This window comes from Octopus sinensis, linkage group LG9 (assembly GCF_006345805.1).
Source record: "Octopus sinensis linkage group LG9, ASM634580v1, whole genome shotgun sequence".
Lineage (NCBI taxonomy): Eukaryota > Metazoa > Mollusca > Cephalopoda > Octopoda > Octopodidae > Octopus > Octopus sinensis.
This window is the reverse complement of record NC_043005.1, coordinates 4,668,004-4,682,721: the sequence shown is the minus strand read 5'-3', so window position 1 is coordinate 4,682,721 and position 14,718 is coordinate 4,668,004. Positions and strand designations below refer to the sequence as shown.

The following is a 14,718-nucleotide window of genomic DNA, read 5'->3' as shown; positions in this document are numbered from 1 at the left end:
ATTGATAGACATAAACCAAAACATAAATAACAAATAATATATATTTTTATAAAACATATTTGTTTTAATACTGTGAAATTTGATTTAATTCTAAATTGAATTTTTCCTAGTAAGTTCGGAGTTATACTCCCTAATATTATTATTATTATTATTATTATTATTATTATTATTTTTACTACTACTACTACTACTATTATTATTATTATTATTATTATTATTATTATTTTTACTACTACTACTACTACTATTATTATTATTATTATTATTATTATTATATATATATATATGTATATGTATGTATATACATACATGTCATATATATATGTGTACGTATATGTATATATACATGTTTATATATATATATATATGTGTGTGTGTGTGTATGTATATATATATATGTGTGTGTATACACACACACAGTGTCTCTATGCAACAGATCTCATGACTGAGTTTGAAAGATCTTGTTTGTTTCTTTGTGTATTTTATTTGCAAAGAAAATAGTTGGATCTAAATCTGAGGCAGAGATCTGCTTGCTACACACACACGCACACACACACACACACACACACACACACATCTTTATACAAAGATATATATACATGTGTGCATATTCGTGTCTATTGTTTATTTCCACAGTTGGCATTGACTGAATTACACACACACACACACACACACAAATATCCCATTTTCTGTGTGTTTTATGTTGTTCCCTTACATAGCAATGTGACAAAACAGTGATTGCAAAAATAAGGGACCATATTTAAAAATAAATTCTGGGGTCAATAAGGTCGAAAAAGAAAAGAAAAGAATTTCGCCAATGTTGTGCCCCACCCTGGCCACAGTTCAGTGACTGAAACAAGTTAAATAATTAATATTGTATTTGGGGCTTGTGAGTGTTTTATGGCAATTAACTTTACAACTGAAAAATATGTAAAAACAGGTGTGGACTGGTTAAGTCACCACTACCACCACCACCACTACCGCCACCACCGCTGCCGCCACCTATAACCTCCATTATCATAATCATCATCATGAACATCTTCATCTTCACTAATACCATCACTCACACAACCACCACCACCACCACCACCATCATCATCTTCATCACCGTGGTCATCTTCCTATAAATTTATCATGAGTCATGTTCCACTATTCAGAGCTGGTCATCATTTGCTGTCATCATTTTGGTGCCCTGAAATGATAAAAAAGAGAAGGCTAAGCATACAGTCACACTAACAACAACACCAACAACAACAAGCACAACAACACTATAGCATTATTGCTTTTTTTAAAGTTTTTTTGTTCTGTTTTGTTTTAATATAATTTCTTGTATTTGGTAAAGACATTTCTGTCTGAGTTAGAAAAGTTCACTTTGCAGCCAAACTCTTTTACTCTTCTATTTGTTTCAGTCATTTGACTGTGGCCATGCTGGAGCACCACCTTTAGTCGAGAAAATCGACCCCAGGACTTATTCTTTGTAAGCCTAGTACTTATTCTATCGGTCTCTTTTGCCAAACCGCTAAGTTACGGGGACGTAAACACACCAAATCGGTTGTCAAGCGATGTTTGGGGAGACAAACACACACACACTTACATATATATATATACATATATATGACAGGCTTCTTCCAGTTTCCATCTACCAAATCCACTCACAAAGCTTTGGTCGGCCCGAGGCTATAGTAGAAGACACTTGCCCAAGGTGCCACATAGTGGGAATGAACTTGGAACCATGTGGTTGGTAAACAAGCGACTTACCACACAGCCTAGGTAGTTCAGCACTCACTGGTAACACATTGGTCAAGTGTTTTCTTCTACTATGGCGCAAGACTGACCAATGCCTTCTAAGAGGATGTCGTAGATGGAAACTGTGTAGAACAGCACTCTCTCTTTCTCTTTCTTTCTCTGTGTGTGTATATATATATATATATATATATATATACACATATATACATATACACACACACATATATATATATATATAAATATATACATATACACACACACACACATATATATATATACATATATATATATGTGCTTGTATATGGTGAGTTGTGAATTTATGGAAAGGAATCCCATAAAACTCAGCAAATTTCTTAAAAATGGAGAAGAGAAGATGACATTTCAACATTTTCTCTTCTCCGTTTTTAAGAAATTTGCTGAGTTTTATGGGACTCCTTTCCATAAATTCACAACTCACCATATACAAGTATTATTTTCATTTGCGCACTCTTTCACCAGTATGCTACCAGCAAAATATGAAGAATCTATATTACAAATCTTTTTTGGAATCCTCCAAACTAAAGGACAAAATTTGATTCAACCTTTTTACACACACACACATACAGTAATCCCTTGACTATTGCAGGTGTTACGTTCCAAAACCTCCCACCATAGGTGAAAATTCAAAGGAAAAATAATACTGTACTGTACTGTATATTCCACCACGGAGGAATTGACATAAGCTTAAATAATGAACCGTGATACAGCAAGGGATTACTATATATATATATATATATATATATAACGTAAAGTATAAAAGCCATCTCAATATGGCTTACCACAAAGTGGGGGTGTTACTGTAGCTTTTAGCCCCAGGTGATCGACGTCTCCAGCTGGCTTTAGGCACACTTTTTGTGCCCTTCAGGTATTTGCAAAAGGAAGCCATCTCTTCCTCGTAAGCCTTAGTGATACGCACTGGACCGCGGTTTCGAGATTATTGTCTCTTATCAATGGGCGGTAACCACCAGGTCACGATGAAAGGCAAGGCTTGCTTTGCAAATATATAAGAGTTTTTCTAGTGACGTCTGCCACTGATTTTGAAAAACTGACTGTAAGCATTATTAAATCTCAGAGCGAGATGTAAACAGTAACCGCTCAACAACGTAAATTATAAAAGCCGAGACAATAATCTCGAAACCGCGGTCCGGTGCATATCACTAAGGCTTACGAGGAAGGGATGGCTTCCCTTTGCAAATACCTGAAGGGCACAGAAAGTGTGTCTAAAGCCAGCAGGAGATGTCGATCTCCTGGGGCTAAAAGCTACCCCCACTTTGTGGTTAGCCATATTGAGATAGCTTTTATACTTTACGTTGTTGAGTGGTTACTGTTTACATCTCGCTCTGAGATTTAATAATGTTTATATATATATATATCATCATCATCATCATCATAATCATTTAACGTCCGTTTTCCATGCTGGCATGGGTTGGATGGTTTGACTGGGGACTAGCAAACCAGGGGGCTGCACCAGTTTGATCTGGCAGTGTTTCTACAGCTGGATGCCCTTCTTAATGCCAATCACTCAATGAGTGTAGTGGGTGCTTTTTACATGCCACCGGCACAGGTGCCAGGTGAGGCTGGCATTGGCCACGATCGGTTGGTGCGTTTTACGTGCCACCGGCACGGAAGCCTGTCGAGGCTGCGCTGGCAACGGCCACGTTTGGATGGTGCTTTTTACGTCCCTCTGGCACGGATATCATAACTACAATTTCCATTGATTTTTTTTTATCGATTTTGATTTCATTTGCCTCAACAGGTCTTCGCAAGTAGAGTTTTGTGTCCAAAGAAGGAAAGGTATGCATAAGGTACATCCCAGGGAAAGGCCATGTGTTCTGGTCTCACTTGTCCTGCAAGGTCTTCTCACATATACATATATATATGTATAGAGTGTTAGGTGTGATATACAGAAATTGACTATTGAGAAAAAGTCGTCAGAATTTTGGGAAAAAAATCCTTTTATTTCTTCATTATTAGCGCTTTCGTTCCTTTCTATGACTTGTCAAATAAAATTGTATTTAACAAGTTCTAGAAAGGAACGAAAGCTCTAATAATAATGAAGAAATAAAAGGATTTTTTTCCCCAAATTCTGACTTTTTCTCAATTTATAATTATACTAGCACTATGACCCAGCGTTGCCGGGTCTAGTGCTAATGCTTGTTGTTCGTTGCCGGGTCGCAGTAAAAATTTCTCACTAAATCAAGAACTAAGTTTCTTATCACATTTCAGTAATTAATATTCATTGGACTTGGGTTTTCACACCTGGAACGGCATAATCATGGAAGATTAGTGGGTCTGTGCACATGCCATTAGTCGGACAAAAAAAGGAGGCAGAAGAAAGTGAAAAACTTGAATTTGGCTGCAAAATAGCAGGATTTTGAAAATATGCATAAAACTCATTTGTTGAGTTTTGGTTTCACACCCAACCCAGTTCTGTGCAATCAGTGTTGCGACGGGAACGCATGGGTTGGGAGTTTGACTGGTAGAGGTGACCAAGTTGCACATGCCAGCCCTTTTGACACCAACCCCCTTGTCCTATGAGTGAATAGCAATGGTGGGAAGAAAAGTGCTGATTCTGGCAAAAAGGCAGAGCAATCAGAGCACAAAAAACAGCATTCAGAGTGATTTTATGAGTATGATGCATTGAGGCAAGTAACGCAGTAAGGTCAATGGTTATAAGTTCATGACGCAGAGAAGCACGTAAGACATCAAGGTTAACTAAGGTATAAATAATAGGTATGCCTTTTTGCCAGAAGGCTAATTGGGCTCCCGATCCACTGAAACAGAGGGCGTTAGGTTCGGAACACAACTAAGCCTTCAACTAAAACCTAGACTAACCTTACGGAAGGGGGCTCAGGAGCCTCTAATAGGCAGCTTTCAATCCTGATCTACCACTAACCCATCCTAGGGGTTCTAAATGACATGGCTGTTGAGGAAATTGGCTGTGGAGATGTGCATGGCAGGTTGTTTCGGAGGAGGACAACTGAATTGGATTAAGGACCATTGAAGAATGTAGCTTTGGAGATCCTAACTCGTTAATTATTCCCTGCATTTCTCAAATCAGAAAAGCATTCACGTTTGAAAGCCAAAACACATGATAACATGTCTTTGCAAAACACAAAAGTGCACTGAGTCAAAGAGACTGTCTGCAAATGTGCACGTACATTCAACTGTCAAGGGTAAAATTATTTCCGTCCAATCAAAAAACAGCTGGCAGTCTATTGGCGTATCTAGTTGTATGCACACACCGCATACAAAATTCTATGTTTTAGCGATTTTGAATGGATACAGTCATAACTTATGGGCATAAGGGGTCAGTTTATCGATTTTTTTAATGGCTTTCTGGGGTGACTGGGGAAATGAAAAGGTCTTCACAATCACCCTCAGACAGATTTGAAAGCCCACAGAAAATGCGAGCCTTTTATGTGAAAAACTGTGGATTTGTATAAAGGACACACAGACACACAGATACACAGACATTTTGTTGTTTATATATATATAGAGATATATTTATATATCTCTATATTAAATATGAGTTTGTATTTCATAATCTCTGAAGAGGCCTGGGATATTTTTATTTAAGTGTCTCCTTTATAACTACATATTGACCTATCACACATGGCTAATATGAGCATAATGAGACACCCATATCTGCATGGCCGAAACAGCTGTAAGATGTAGTTTATATTTATATTTATATTTATTTATATTCACTTATACATACTGTACTTATTGTATCATATTACTCTTTCATGTACATTGTTTTGGTCTATATTATTATGTTTGATCTTAATTTTCATGTGTAGTGGTTTAATAAATTATGTGATTGGATATTATCTGGTAGTTGATCATTGATTAAGATGTATTTCTCCATTTTCTTATTTTGTATCATTAATTTGTAGTAAAACATTTTACCTTTGCCCATATAATACAGTAAATGAATTAATTGCATCGCAATTCTTAACATTTATGTATTAACTTTGTTGGGTACTTCACTAGCAGTATATTGGATATATGTTATCCCATGGAGGGTTGCACTTACAACCCCTATCTCAACTTGTAACGATATATATATGTATATAAATATATATATAATATATATATATATTATAATATATATATATATATATATAATACATGTATATATATATACATGTATATATATATATACATGTATATATATGTATATAAATATATATATATATATATATATATACATGTATATATATGTATACATATATATATATATATAGATATATATATATATATATATACATATATATATATATACATGTATATATATATACATGTATATATATGTATACATATATATATATAATATATACATGTATATATATACATGTATATATATGTATATATATATATTATATATATATATATATCTATATATATATATATATATATTATATATATATGTATACATATATATTATATATATTATATATATATATATATATATATATATATTATATATATATATATTATATATATACATATATTATATATATATATATATTATATATATATATATATATATATATATACATATACATATATATATATATATAGATATATATATATATATATATATATATATACATATATATATATATATACATATACATATATATATATATATACATATACATATATATATATATATACATATACATATATATATATTACATATATATATATATACATATATATATACACACATATATATATATACACACATATATATATATACACACATATATATATGTGTATATATATGTATATATATATGTATATATATATATATATATATATATATATATATATATATATACATACACACACACACACACAACATACACAGAAATATATGCAATATAAATATTATGAAAGGGACCGTTTTCTTTTAAGGTTACCCTCATGCTTGCACCTCGCCAGAATAATATTTTAGAAGATAAGATTGACTCTACTCACTGTTTACATTTGCATATTGGGCATCCTCTTGCATCCAGCTCATTTCCAAATTCACAGTACATCATACAGACTGGACCACACTTAGGATTATTAAAGCCACGAGGGCCGAACGGGAAAGACTTTGAGTTACCTTTAGAAAAAGAATAAGCGTAAATGGTTTAGTTTTCTTGTCTTAATGTGTGTGCGTGTGTGTGTGTGTTTATTTGAAAAAACCTGGCAGAGATGATAGACAGAATAATTCATCAGATATCTTGAATGGTCTACATTTTCGAAAATGATTTTGCCAGAAAACCTGCAGACACGTACAGCAATAACACCAACTGGCATTGGCACTCTGTCGGTTACAATGATCAACGATGCAGTTGATCCGATCAACAGAACAACCTGCTTGTGGAATTAATGCACATGTAGCTGGGCACTCCACAGACACATGTACCTATTTCTTTACTACTCACAAGGGGCTAGACACAGAGGGGACAAACAAGGACAGACAAACGGATTAAGTCGATTACATCGACCCCAGTGCATAACTGGTACTTATTTAATCAACCCCAAAAGGATGAAAGGCAAAGTCAACCTCGGCTGAATTTGAACTCAGAACATAGTGGCAGAAGAAATACTGCTAAGCGTTTTGCCCAGTGTGCCAACGTTTCTGCCAGCTCACCGCAGACAAGTGTATCCTTAATATAATTCTCAGGGAGTTTCAGCATGACTCAGAGTGTGACAAGGCTGGCCCTTTGAAATACAGGTAGTTCTCCTTTTTGACAGCTGAGTGGACTGGAGCAATGTGAAATAAAGTGTCTTGCTTAAGGACACAATGCGTCCCCTGGAATTGAACCCACGACCTCGCGATCATATGCCAAGTACCCTAACCACTAAGCCACAAGCCTTCACAGAGTTAACACATAGAAGTGATCTCTCAGATGAAAGACCTTGAGAATTCTTAATCTAAACGCATTAATATTTTGTGTGTACATATATATGTACATATAATGTTATACAATACAATGGTATGTATTTGTGTGTGTGTATGTGAAGTTAGATCACAGTGACCTAAGCAAAGTGGGCAGGGAGTATTTTGTTTGGATAACTGATTGTGAAAGCAACTTATTTGATCATAAACAAAGGCATTGGGGAACATAATTATGGATGATCTGTTTGGATAATCAGAGATTCCGATAATTGATGTTTGGATAAGCAAGGTTTTTGCCTCTCACAAATAAAAACAAAAGAGTTCAATGGGTTGCCTGGTACATTGTCTAAAAGGAGCAGCACTTTAATGGAAATGTTGCAGGGAGGCGCTGAAAAGTTCCTGGCTTTGGGCAAGAGAAATTACAGGAGGATCAATTAATTATGATTTTATTTAACATATTCCTCTCTCAGATTCACACACTTATTGCAGTGGTCCTTCAGTTTTTCTAAGCTCTGTAAAAGAGAACTAGGAAGGTTGAGCCATCTATGTCTTATTTGAATGCCAAATCAGTTAGATTAAATATTGCATAACCCTTGAAAGCCCTTATACTTTTGGAGTGGTACATAAGTAAAGCTTTTAACTTCTTATCCCCAGTTTTCTCCTACCCCCAGAGATGTTTTTTCATTTTTGTTTTTGGAGCTGTATATTCTGGTGTTGATTGTTCTTCTTGAGAAAAATATTCTAACAGGAATTGAGTTTCATTAACATTATATATTTGCTCTGGTGTGTTACCCACTTCAGCAATCCTTTTTTGTGTTTTTCAGCTGCTAAGAATAACTGGTAGCAAGCTGACAGCCTTCACCAGTCATCTTTATGTGGTGCAAATTAACCCTTTAGCATTCAAATTACATTGTTAAATGTAATGCTTATTTATTTACATTGTTTTGAATTCATTTTGCATTATTTCCTGGCTTTCTAAAGGTGGGTGAGTTGGCCAAATTGCTAGCATGCCAGGAATAGGGCTTAGCGGCTTTTCCCCTGTCTTTATGTTCTAAATTTAAATTCTGCAGAGGTTGGCTTTGCCTTCCATCCTTTTGGGGTCAGGTCAATAAAATAAGTACCAGCAGAACACAGGGGTGATGTAATCAACTTACTCCTCCCCTAAAATTTGAAACCATTACCATGTAGCTTCGAGATTTTGAATTGATTGTTTATTTTTAAAATGACACTGCAGGATTGGTGTAAGAAGCTAAACTTGGCTGATTTGAACATAAAATGGGTAAAGTATTAAGGACAGATATGGTCACTGTCAATGCTAAACCTTTCAAATTAGCCTTTAACCCTTTCATTGCCAACCCGGCTGAAACTGGCTCTGCCTCTGAGTACAAATGTCTTGTTTACATAAGTTTTGAATTAAAATTTTTCACCAAACCTTGGTCACAATTTAAGTTCCTAACATTAGCTGAATGTACTAAATTCGTTGTTATATTTAAAGTAATTGAAAAAAACACAGAGCATCTCAAAATAAATACAGTAACAAAAGGGTTGAAGGCCACAAAAGGTTTTCAACAAGTAAAAAAATTTTATTTAATTATCAACAAGTAAAAGATTTAATTAAAATGTAAGCAAGTCTCAACAGACACAGACTTCAATGATGCTGCTTTCACTTATTTGCACAGAAATGAAACCTTAGAAAGGGACAGGAGAAAAGGGTTTCCCTCCCCTTACAATAATTTCAGTCGAGACTTTCACACACATTCAATATTCCATTATAAGTAAAGAATTTTAGATATCCTGGTATCCCTGTAGACTCTTTTATTTTTTACCTTTCAGTCATTAGACTGTGGCCATGCTGGAGTACTGCCTTGAAGGGTTTAGTCAAGAAACTCCACCCCGATACCCCCTTTTTTTTAAAGACTAGTGCTTATTTTATCAGTCTTATTGCTAAACCACATAGTCACAAGGATATAAATAAACCAACACCTATTGTCAATGGTGGCGGATAAACAGAAACACAAAATACATTCACAAGATATATACATATATATATATATATATATATATATATATATATATATTATATATATATATATATATATATCGTATGAGCTTCTTTCAGTGTTCATCAACTAAATCTACTCACAAAGCTCTAGTTGGTCCGGGGCCATGGTACTCTTTCTCAAGGTGCCATGCAGTGGGACCGAACCCAGAACCATGTGGATGGGAAGCAAACTTCTTACCACACAGCCACATCTGCACCTTTAATGAAGATACCAAAATTTTTAATTTCATATTATTTCAAGAACATTCTTTCAAAACACAATATATGCATTCTAGATATCTTGTTACAGAGGTCTCATTAGAAATCTTTGTTTCAGATGGGGATCTCGCTTTTTTCATTCACAAAATATGTATTTTTTAAAAGACAGTAAAAAATCTGAAATCGGTTATAATAATATAGTTTTTCAGTCTAATTGCTATGAAGGTATGACATCGAGGAGAAAAAAATTGGTGAAAAAGTTATAGAAGTTTAAAGATTAAAAAAAACTGTATTTTTAGCCAATAGTGAGACAGAAATTTCCTGCATTTAGTAGAGTGGTGTCAACTTTAAGGTTGTATCCTGTGAAATTTATAGTTTGGTGTCTGTGAAATAACCACTTGATTGTAGGTTACTAAATAAACAGAAATATCCAATAAGATCAACATGTATCATCTTACTGATTCTTTTGTTGCTTCATTGATTGTATGTTTTATTTTCTTTATTTGTTATATTATGATCTTTTCGATACCATAATAAATAATTTAACTTGGAATGGAATATAATCTCTATTTCTTTACCTTATGACAAAGGTAGATCTTTTTGCCCCCTTTGTAATAGTGAAATGTTTTTTATCCTATTCTCAAAGAATCCCCTTGTAAACATGTTTATAGAATGCGTTTATCATTGCAAACATTGGCAGAAACATACCTTTAGTTCATTCCGTAAAATTCGACCTTTGACTGCCTTCTTACATTGCACTTCCACTAAATATATCTACTTTCATTCCTTCAAGCTTTATTCCTATTCACCTATCCCTCTATATCTCTCCACTATTAGTGTTCTGCTAATTTCTTTCTTTCTCCTCCTTCTCTTTCTATAAACTAACTTTGGTGTTATATCTACTAATGTTTAAAAAAAGAAAAACTTGATAGCATTCCCTTCATCATATGTGCAGTCATCACATTCTGTTAAAATGTCTTATTTATGTGTTTCATTTCTTTCTTTCCCTGATGAGAAAATTGCATTGTTTTACACCATTTTATTCCTTCTGGAATAATATCAATGTTGTCTTTGAAACATATGTCAGAAGTAAAAGAATTTGAATAACACTGAATTTAACTCCATTTATTTAATGATCTTTATATCTACAGCTATCGATCTATCTATCTATCTATCTATCTATATATGTATGTATTTGTATATATATATATATTCACACACACACACCAACACCCATATATATAAATACAATATATATATAATATATATATATATAATATATGCATATGTATATATATATATAATATGTATATGCATATGTATATATATGCATATATATAATATATATATATATATATATAATATATATATATAATAATAATAATAATAATAATAATAATAATATATTAATAATAATAATAAGTAGGGAGTATAACTCCAAACTTACAGGGAAAAATTCAATTCATTATTAAATCAATTTCACAGTATAAATAATATAAAATATAAATTAGAGTTAAAACCACTATTATGCAACTCAAACAGTGATAGACATAACCAATACATAAATAACAAATATATATATAATATATAATTTTAAAAATATATAACTTATAACTAGATCTCAAAAAGTATAACATGAATGATAAATATATATATATTATATATTTATCATTCATTTTATACTTTTTGAGGTCTAGTTATAAGTTATATATTAAAAAAAAATTATATATATATATATTTGTTATTTATGTATTGGTTTATGTCTATCACTGTTTGAGTTGCATAATAGCGGTTTTAACTCTAATTTATATTTTATATATATACTAGCAGTATCGCCTGGCGTTGCTCGGGTTTGTTTCGACCCGCTGGAATTTTGAAAAGTAAAAATTTTGTGAACATTTTTCTGGTCGAAATACACCGAAAAGTGGCGACACAGCAGTGAAAAAATCGTAAAAAATAGGGATTTTCATAGAAAAAAGCATCTTTTTGATGTAAATAATTTTTGGTGTTAACATGGTCCGATTTGAATTTTATGTGCTACGGAAGGAAGAGCAACCCTTCTACCATACTCTCAATTTTGGTCAACTTGCGCCGCAGGGTCTCGGAGGAGATAGTGTTAGTTGAAGGTTACCATTGTAGGTGCCTGAGTAACAACCTCGCGGATACACAGATAAATGAATTAATTACTATTTTACAGAATAAAATTAAATAATTCTTGAAAATTAATTAATATTAATATTTTTTTAACAAAGTAAATAATTTTTAAAACTTAAATAATAATTTTTTTTACACAAACGCGAACGGGGAAAAGGGGGTGGCGAATTCGATTTACATACCTAAATTTTTTCTTTTTCATGACATTGTAGCAAAATAGTAGTGAATTATATAAATCCAGCAGTACATTTTTTTTTCTGGGGTATTTTTTTTCAACCTCGTCACATATTTGCCCTTTCAATTTAAACAAAGTCTTAATTAAGCAATTACGGCAGCTTAGCAATGGTTTCAATACAGGCGTGACATCTGTATCTCAATTGTTCAAAACCCTTCGAATTTTTTCGCACGTGATGATATCATAGTGAAAACTTGAGTTATTTCTGTCTTTCACTCTCTGTCTGTCTCTTTACACACACTAACAAAAGCACTTCACTTACACACCACACTCTCTGTGTCGCACAACCCATCAACCCCACACACAACACCACACACCACACACTCACGCACGCACACATGTACATCAATGCTTTCGGAGTGAAATGTTAAAATTTGAGTTTCTCGATTTTGTCTTAATTGGGGGTGAAATTGAAAGAAATATATTATGGCATGAGCGAATGGAGTACTTTGAAAAATCTTAGGTAAATTCTAATTGAAGAAATTGTGTGAGGAGTAAATGGTTATGTATTTATTTGTTTCTGTTTGCTGTGTTTTTTTATTTTTTGAGTAGTGGTTTAAATACTTTCAGTTTAGTCTTCCTCAAATCACTCTGTCGCTATTTACTTTCATTTTATTCGTTGCACACTGTGTGTGTGCATTTGCGTGTGGTGTAACCAGACTAAGAAAAGCATTTGACATACACACCAGAATGTGAGTTTCTTGTAAATTTTGCTTAATTGGAGTTTAAATTTTAAAACTGGACCTGGCATGACCCGATGCATCCTACTCTTAAAAATGCTAGGTAAATTGTAATTGAAGAAATCCTATATTGTAGATTTCTATAACTCCCAAAGGGAGGCAGATAAAATCTATCATTGGTTCTTCTTCAATATTAGTACCTTATACTTCCAAAATTCCAGTTGTCGCTATAGAGGTTTCCATTGTTTTCAATGTAGGGGGAAAAATTTAACAATATAAAGAAAATGGAGAGTACATACATAGCATAATCAATTTATTTATTAATTATCAAAGTCAATTCATATTGGCCTATGCAGCATTTCGGTTAATTGCACGATCCAAAATTGCACATTTATAGTGCATTAAGCATATATATGTATGTGTATATACATATATATATATTGTGACCAGCAATGTGTAGTAACATCTGATAGCCTGGTCTGTCACGGTGATCATGGTGATATATATATATATATATATATGAAAAATAAGTCAAAATAGAAAATGCTAAAATAATTTTATAAAGAACATTTCAGTACTGGTTTCAGTCATTTTAAGACCTTTTCAACTGTAATGATTAAATAATTAAATTTAGAAAAATTAAAAGAAATGTTTTTTTAAAGGAATATTTGTATAGTGTTCAAATATAAGTGGCATTTTCCTTGTTTCTGCCTTGCTCTGTCTCTCTTGTTCACACTTGTGGGCTGGAGGTCCTTGTGAATTCTTGGTAGGGAAGAAGAAGGAGGATGATGATGAGGAGGGGGGAATTTTGGGAGTGCCTTGATTGTTGTATTTTGAATGGTCAGTGGCAGCTAGCAGTTCATGAGAATATTTCTATTGAAAGGTTTGTTTATAGAATTTGCGTAGGTGTTATACTAAAAAGCATTAGTGATAAAGTTAGGAAGTAGAAGGGGGAGAAGAAGACGAAGAAGATGAAGAAGAAGAAGAAGAAGAAGATGATGATGATGATATATATATATATATATATATACACATACATACATGTTGAACCACTGAAATCTACAAGTTTTTTTTATTCTCTGTTTATTTTCCCTTATTCCTTTCTGTTGAAGGGCGTAGGCTCAAAGCATAAAAGACTTTTTCATTTTACTCAAGCACCAAACTAATACACTTGTTTATTGTTCATACACCTGTCTTCGTCTTTTGTTTTTATATAAATTTCAAATAAATCATCTACAAAAACCAACAAAGGAATACACAGCTTTTGTTGCCTTCGATGTTATCAACCTATACACTAATATACCCCATGACTATGGAATAATTGCAATCAAATACTGACTAGACACACACCAATCTCAACTTCATCACTCTGAACCTCTCTGCCAATTCATCTCTTTCCTCTCCAACTTCCACCCCTCTCTACAATTCACTCTCAACCATCTCCAACACCTCTGTCAACTTCCTTGACATCTCTCTCAGCATCGACCACCCCTCCCACTCTCTCACCACCACCACCTTCTTTAAACCCACGGATTCCCACCTCTATCTCAACTTCTCCTCCTCCCACCCCTTCCACACCAAACGAGCCATCCCCTACTCCCAGTTCCTCCGCCTCCGACGCTTGTGCAGCCGCGACCAGGATTTCGAGACCCAATCTCAATACCTGACCCGCCTGTTCAGACTCTGAGGATAACCACCTACA

General features: G+C 33.4%; 1 long non-coding RNA gene across 1 annotated transcript in view; it reads right to left on the bottom strand.

The window, feature by feature from the left end:
• Positions 1-313: 313 nt before the first annotated feature.
• The window catches only part of LOC115215861, a 29,345-nt gene continuing 14,940 nt past the window's right edge, over positions 314-14,718 (bottom strand). The window contains exons 2-4 of the long non-coding RNA XR_005000558.1: positions 6,775-6,904; positions 656-1,192; positions 314-577 (exon numbers count right to left, since the gene is read on the bottom strand). This is a non-coding gene — a long non-coding RNA (uncharacterized LOC115215861). The remainder of the gene's footprint in view (positions 578-655; positions 1,193-6,774; positions 6,905-14,718) is intronic.